Raw genomic sequence first — 7,125 nt, forward strand, 5'->3', positions numbered from 1 at the left:
TGTTTGGGGGGGATTAGAAGAGAGGTGTGCATATTTTACAGCATGTAAGCACCAATCAAAAGCCTGATCATAACTCCCAAAATGGAATTTATCTGATCAGCAAATGTTCTTTTGCCCTGCAAAGTAACCAGAAGCCTTATAGCTCTGCAAAATGTTTTACTTTAGGGGAACCTGTAAATTAATATAAATGCATGCTTTCAAGCAGCTGGATCCCAGCTCTTGGGGCCTGGTTGAATGGATTTCCTGAGCAGGGGCGCTGAACCTCTATCTGCTCAATAAAGGTCTCTTACTATCCCTCCACACCACTTGCCCCTTACTCCCTTTTCCAGAGCTCAGTACTAAGGTATGTGGGAAAACGGTGGGAGTGAGGGGTGTTAAATCCCTTATTTTTCTTTGTAAATTATCAGTGGGAGGAGGAGGGGGGTTGACAGAGGGCTTGAAAAGGGCTGAGTGGGTGGCCTTTAAACTACTGTTTTCAGGTGGTCTCAGCGCTCTCTTCTGGGACCTTTTGAGGCCCAGGAAAAGGGCATAGGGGAGGAGGGAACTTCAGACCGGATTAGAAAACAGCAAAGGAGCAGATCTCTGGCCCAGAAAGGGGAAAAGGTGGTGTGGTGTGGGGGGTTGAGTGAGTGAGGGGTGGGAAGGATTTTTTTTTTTTTTTTTAAGAAAGAGCTAATCAATTCCCTGCAGCACTAACAGCCGCTGGCAGGCCAGAGCACAATGGAGGATTCTCCACACGAGGCCTGGATGTTTTATTTCTGCGGCCTAGTGTGGCCTGCCACTTGCCTGGGCCCTCTGGACGTTCTGTTATGAGTGTTCCTGGTGTTTTGTGCAAAGGGTCCAGAGCATTCTGTACATGAGACCACCAGCCCTTTCACCATTTTGGGGCTGGCTGACATCATGTAAACAGAGAGACTGAGAGGCCTGAAGAGACGGGAAGTAGGCTTGAATTTGTTTCTTGCTGGTGGCAGGAGAGTAATTGCTCAATACTTGACCACACACACACACACACACACACACACACACACACACACGTTCTCTCAGGCACAACACCTTTGCACCAGATTTTTAACTCCCAGGCAAGCCAGTTTGTTTTTTTAAAAAAGAAGAAATCATTCAGAGGTCAGAAATCTAAGGAGACTTAACACACAGCCACAGTGTCTCTCTTTCTCTCTCGTACACACACATTCACACCCCACACATTTGTTCTCTTTGTTGCAAGTGTAATCTAGGGCTTGTGAGGTGGTAGGGCCATGACAAGTTTTGCTACGGGGAAGTCTGCTACTCTTTCTCTGTTGCACTACTGTCAAACGTTGCAGCTAGCAGTGCAATAATGAAAGGGCGTCAGCCACCCCGGAGAGCAGCCGGAGAAGGCAGAATCCAACCTGTAGGGTCAGAGGCAGTTCCAACATATTATTTGCCCCTTTAGGACAATTTCTGGGCATCCCTCTCCACCACTGTTAAAACATCTCGACAAATTTGGCAATTTCTGGTGTTCTTTTTAAAGTGTCAGGTGAGTTGTGGCTGTGTGCCTAGTTGGCGGGCAGGACAGAAGGATTTGTTTGACTTGGAACAGCAGTCCCACAGCCCTGGTTGTCAACCCAAGTTTTTCACAGTGGCCTTGCTTTAGACTAAGCAAGGGCTGAAAGGCCAGCGACAGTTCCATCACTCATGGATTCCTTACCACGTGAACCAAGGCCCATGCAAAGGGCTATTTAACGACCTCCTTATCCTCCATGTGAACAACATCCCAGGCTTTGGTTGTGGATTACTTTACAGTGCACTTTACAGACCTTTTCAATACTGAGTATTGTATTTTCTCCATCCTATTGATTTAGGTGGCACCAATTGGTGGCATCTTACAAGGTTACGTAAGCGTATACAGCAGGTCCCTGCTTCCAAGGAGTTTACATTCTGAAAGAACTGGGAAAAGAACTGTGAAGGATCATGACTTGGATAACAAATTTGTTTTAATGAAATGGAGGTTTGGCTAGAAACCCTCCTTTAGGCCTTGGCTATTCACCACCCCTTTCCTTGTGCCTCAGCTTACACAAACAGTGAGCAACTGCACTGCAAATTAACAGAGGATTCTCTTTCTGTTTTGCCTCTGCTGTTGAAATCAGTTGGATCTAAAGGCGTTTAACTTTGGTTGGATTGTGCCTTAAGGGTTTGAAGGGGGGGGGTGTCCTTTGGTGTAAAATCCGCTGGGTGGGTCTGCCTTAGTAATTATTAATGTGGTAGGGAGGGGGAATGGAGGGTCTGTGGCTCCCCCCTCCTTCCGGTGTTGGATTTAGTAATTATTAATAGGGTGGAAGTGGACTGTGGTTATGTAGTGCAATGTGTATGAATGAGAGGGAGGAGGTATATGGGAGAATAAAGGAAAACTGTTTGAAATGATGAATTAGGAACTCTGGTCACAGCCTCATTCCTTCCACCAAAGTTAGGGAAATACCTGTTCTAGATTTATTTGGCTGCCATGAAAAGGATGTTTCTCAATGGTTATTTTCGAGGAGGGTTGTTGCTAGTTAGTGGACCTTCCCACATTGTCCTTTTTACTCCCCCTGCCTTTGCTGGCTCTGTTTCTTTTTAAAGAACAAAAACAAGGAACTAACAATATTTTCAGGATATCCCAGAAAACCACAAATGGACCCTTAATTCCCCCACACACTACTTTTTTGTAGTTAAGGACATTACTGGGTTGCTTGTAACAATACCAACTTAGCAGAGCCTACTCAGGTTTCTACTCAGGTATATTCAATAGGGTTTACTCCCAAGAAAGTGCTTGTAGGATTGTGGTATAAAAAACTGAGATCTTCCTCATCTCTTGTGCCTGGTGCAGGAGATCAGAATTTTGCCCTCTGTTAGGTAATTGCCAATTGTGAACCTGGATTAGGCTCCTTCAGCCAAGCCGGCATTTGTGAAGGAGATAGTGAGACCTGCCTATGAGTAGCACAGGGTGGCTAAACTGTATTAAGTGCTCTAGAATGTGAACTTGTATCTGCCAATAAATCATATCCCTTCCCAGTTTTCCTGTGCGCCAGCGCCATCTCATCTGGATGTTTTCTCAGACGAGGCTTCAATCCGTTTCTGAAGTGTCACTGGCAAAGAAAGGGGCTTTGACACAGCAGACCGAAACCTGCTGCCTCGGCCGGGCTAACAACATCGTGTGTGTGTTCCTCTTCCACGTCCTGCCCCCTATTAACAACAGCCTACATGGGGCCTAACCAGGCGTTCGAGGCAAGCCATTTACAAAATGGCCGCTGCGTGAATGTGTGGGTGGGCAAGGCTCTCTCAGGAAGCTCCTTTCTCTGTATTTTTTTTTAAGTTGCTATTTTATTTTGCTGGAGACCTGGAGTCTCCCCAGTGTTTTAGGCCCCACTGTTTGCATTTTTTCCCTCTCTTTTTCAGCCTTCTGTGGATCAGGGCAGTGGGATCTGCGACAGCTGCTGGGAGCGGCAGGCCCTTTGAAGAATCGGGAGGTTGTGACCCCCAGGCCCTTTTCCTCTCAGTGTCCCAGGAGGTCTTGAGTCAATCAGGGGGAAGGGGAGGTGAAGAGGGGTTTGGGGGGTGGGGTGGGTTGCTTCTCTTCAGCCGTTTGTCAATTGCTGAATGAAACAGGAAAGGGCGGAAGGGAGGAGGGAGAGAAAAAGGAGCTATTACTTCCACTTTGGTGGAGAGCTGAGATCCTCTCACACTCTGGAGGGAGAAGGATTAAAACCCACAATTAAAAGGCCCCCTTCACTCCCCCCCCATCCCAGCTGGTAGGGTGATAAAAAAGAGAGGGATTGGCTTGGGCCACGTCATGCAAAATGATATTCGTAAATAGGTGAGAAGTCAAAAGTCTTTTGCAATCGATTCTGGGTTTTTCATATGCCCCAGAGAATCCATGAGGCCGGTGGGTGGGGTGGGTTGGGAAGAGCACCAGGGGCACGGGGAAGTATCCATTACATTTAACACAATGAATTAATGACTTCTTTCTCTGGGAAGAGAAGCCCAAGCAAGTTGGTGAAACCGAGAGAGATCTTTTTTGAGCTGTTTGCTTTTATTAATTGGACTTAATTGGGCACTCTAGTTGACCCAGAAGCCCCGGATGTGGCTGGTTCAGACCAAGTCGCAGGGCCTAGAATCTCCCGGATAATAATTCCAGGCATGTTAGTCTGTTGTAGCAAAATGAATCAGGAGTCTAGTAGCACCTAAAAGATGGAACAAAAATGCATTCCGCTTCTGGATGTGGTTCTGCAAAGCCAGCATGGCATAGTCGTTAGAGTGATAGATTAGGACCAGGGAGTCCTGAGTTCAGATCCCCACTGCTAGGTGATCTAGAGCCCTTTACCTTCTCTCAGACTTTCTCACCTTGCAGGGTTGTTGAGAGGAGAAAATGGAAGAGGCGAGAAAAATATATACCAGCTGGAGTTCCTGGGAGGAAGGATGGGATAAAGTTGGACAGGATCAAGGAATCCTGATTCAAATCCCCACTTGGTCATGATGCCCACTGGCAGCACAATCCTGTATGTGTCTATTGAGAAGTAAATCTGCTTACTCCCAGCTAATTGTACACTGGAATGTAGCCTGGGTGATCTAGTATTTATTTATTTATTTATATTTACATTTATACCCCGCCCACCCTGTGAACAGGCTCTGGGTGGCTTAGAGGAGACAGCCGACAGGCTGATTCAAATAAAGCAATAAAAATATTAAAATCCCTTAAAAAACAATCTTAACAATAAAGTGCTGGCTACAGCAGAGTAACCTTAAGATGAATTGCGTTTTATCTGCGTTCCTTCTGTCTTCAGATCTCAAAATCAGTCCCACAGTCCAGATGTTCGCTGGTGAGGCTCAGAGCGGGCCAGTTCGATATTCCGGATTGATGGTAACTGTGGCGGCGGCTCCTATTTGAAAGTCTGGTGGAAGAGCTCCGTCTTGCAGGCCCTGCATAACTGTGAGAGGTCCTGCAGGGCCCTGATCTCGTCCGGGAGCTCGTTCCACCAGTAAGGAGCTGCCACTGAAAATGCCTTGGCCCTGGTAACGGCAAGTCTTGCCTCCTTGGGACCCGGGATAGATAGACGTTGTTGGGCCCCAGACCGTAGTGCTCTCTGGGGCCCAAATGGGGAAAGGCGGTCCCTCAGGTAAGCCGGACCCTGGTCATATAGGGCTTTAAAGGTATGCACCAGCACCTTGAAGCGAATCTGGTAAGCGATTGGCAGCCAGTGCAGCAGCCTAAGCGCAGGCTGAATGTGCTCTGGCCACGGCATTCTGCACCAGCTGCAGCTTCCGGATTTGGGACAAGGGCAGCCCCATGTAGAGAGCATTACAGTAATCCAATCTCGAGGTGACCATCGAATGGATCACCGTAGCCAGGTCGCAGCGGTCGAGGAAGGGAACCAACTGCCGAACCAGCCGAAGATGGTAAAAGGCCGATTTTGCAGTGGTCGCTACCTGGGCCTCCATCGTCAGAAGGGGATCCAGGCGCACTCCCAAACTCCTAACCTCCAGCGCTGGCACTAATAGCGCCCCATCGAAGGTCGGGAGCGGGAGCCGCAGCCCCTTACCACCAGGACTCAGGCATAAGACCTCTGTCTTCGCCGGATTCAGCTTCAACCGGCTCAGCCTAAGCCAACCAGCCACGGCCTGCAATAGTAGTATTCACTCATCAACCTTACCTTGCTGGATTATTGTGACAATAAAATGGAGGAGGGGGAGAAACACACCAATTTGAGCTCCTTGGAGAAAGGGATAGGGATAAGAATGATAAAGAGGCTAATAAGCTTTTAATGTTAGTCCATGGATTGGGCTATTTGGAGAATGTTCTGTATACTATGCCTAAAGGTCTATGACATAGCAAGAGGATCAGCCCCTTCCTCTAAAATACTTTTTAATGTGGAAATCTGCAAGAACAAGTAGAAACCCACCTATTTTCTCTGGAAAAGGTATTTTCTTACCCCCACAGTACTCAGAGAATAGTCTGCTCTCCCCACTTTCAGTGTCTAATGAGAAGTAAATTGCTGGAATTTTGATGAGGGTGCAGAAACGAATGTGTGGGATATCTGTTTCTAGAACCCTGGAAACGTTGGCGCATTCAGTCCCCACCTTGCTGTCAACAGCAGATTTTTCTCTCTTGCTCCTTGCCTCCATGTGTAGGATGTAATACTCTTGTTATCTCCTGTCCTCTCCAAATAACGCCACGGAGCAAGTCAGCACACCGGCATGTTTCAAGGTAAGAGGGACTGCCACAAGGTATGGCAGTGATCACTGACCTAAACTGGCTTTACAAGGGGTTCTCAAAATTAATAGAAGAGCAGTCCCTTAAGAATACCTACCAGCCATGCTAGCTCAGTGAAACCTCCCAAGTATAGAAGATGGGAATATTTGGCCAGAGGTCAGCAAATGCTGCATTATTTCTTCTATCCAGCTGTAAAGTGTCTCAAATACCATTAACAATAAAACTGAGAGTGGCTTAAAAACAAGACCTTATAATAGAGGACTATGTTGATATTTTTATGAATTTTATTTAGAAAGAAAATATAAAGAATAATTAACACACAAACTTAATTCAATATGATTAATAACAGAAGTCTATTAGTGATCAAAAAACAAAGTTTGCTTACCTTTCTGTAAAATATTGAGCTTCATAATATAAATATCTTTAACTTCCTCCAGCCATTCTAGCATATCTGGCAGCATGTTTTGCTCCTAATATTGAGCAAAAACAAGTCTTTTTGTTCAGTCGCACAGTTGAGTCTAGCAGTCATAATAAGATTTAAGAGAATTTTGTAGTATTTCACAGAAAAACTATGATGATTCAATGCAAGATTTCTGGATTTAAAGACACATTACTCCCAAATCCTCTCCTCAGTTTTCCACATATATTGTTCCAATAATTTACAGTGCATGTGCAGTGCCACCACATGTGAAGGGAATCCACCAAATGAAAATGACAATATCAGCACCTGCTAGAGACATTATACATCTTTGCAAGCTTCTGAGGGGTAAGATAAATTAGGTGAATCATCTTAAGCAGGTTTTCCTTCAAATTTAAGGATATTGTAAAAGGCAATTCCCAAGATAAAGCATATTTCCAAAGATCTCTAGAAACTTCAAATCTAAGATCACGATTCCATTGAAGTA

The sequence above is a fragment of the Gekko japonicus genome, unplaced genomic scaffold (genome assembly GCF_001447785.1).
Source record: "Gekko japonicus isolate JY-2015 unplaced genomic scaffold, Gekko_japonicus_V1.1 scaffold508, whole genome shotgun sequence".
Lineage (NCBI taxonomy): Eukaryota > Metazoa > Chordata > Lepidosauria > Squamata > Gekkonidae > Gekko > Gekko japonicus.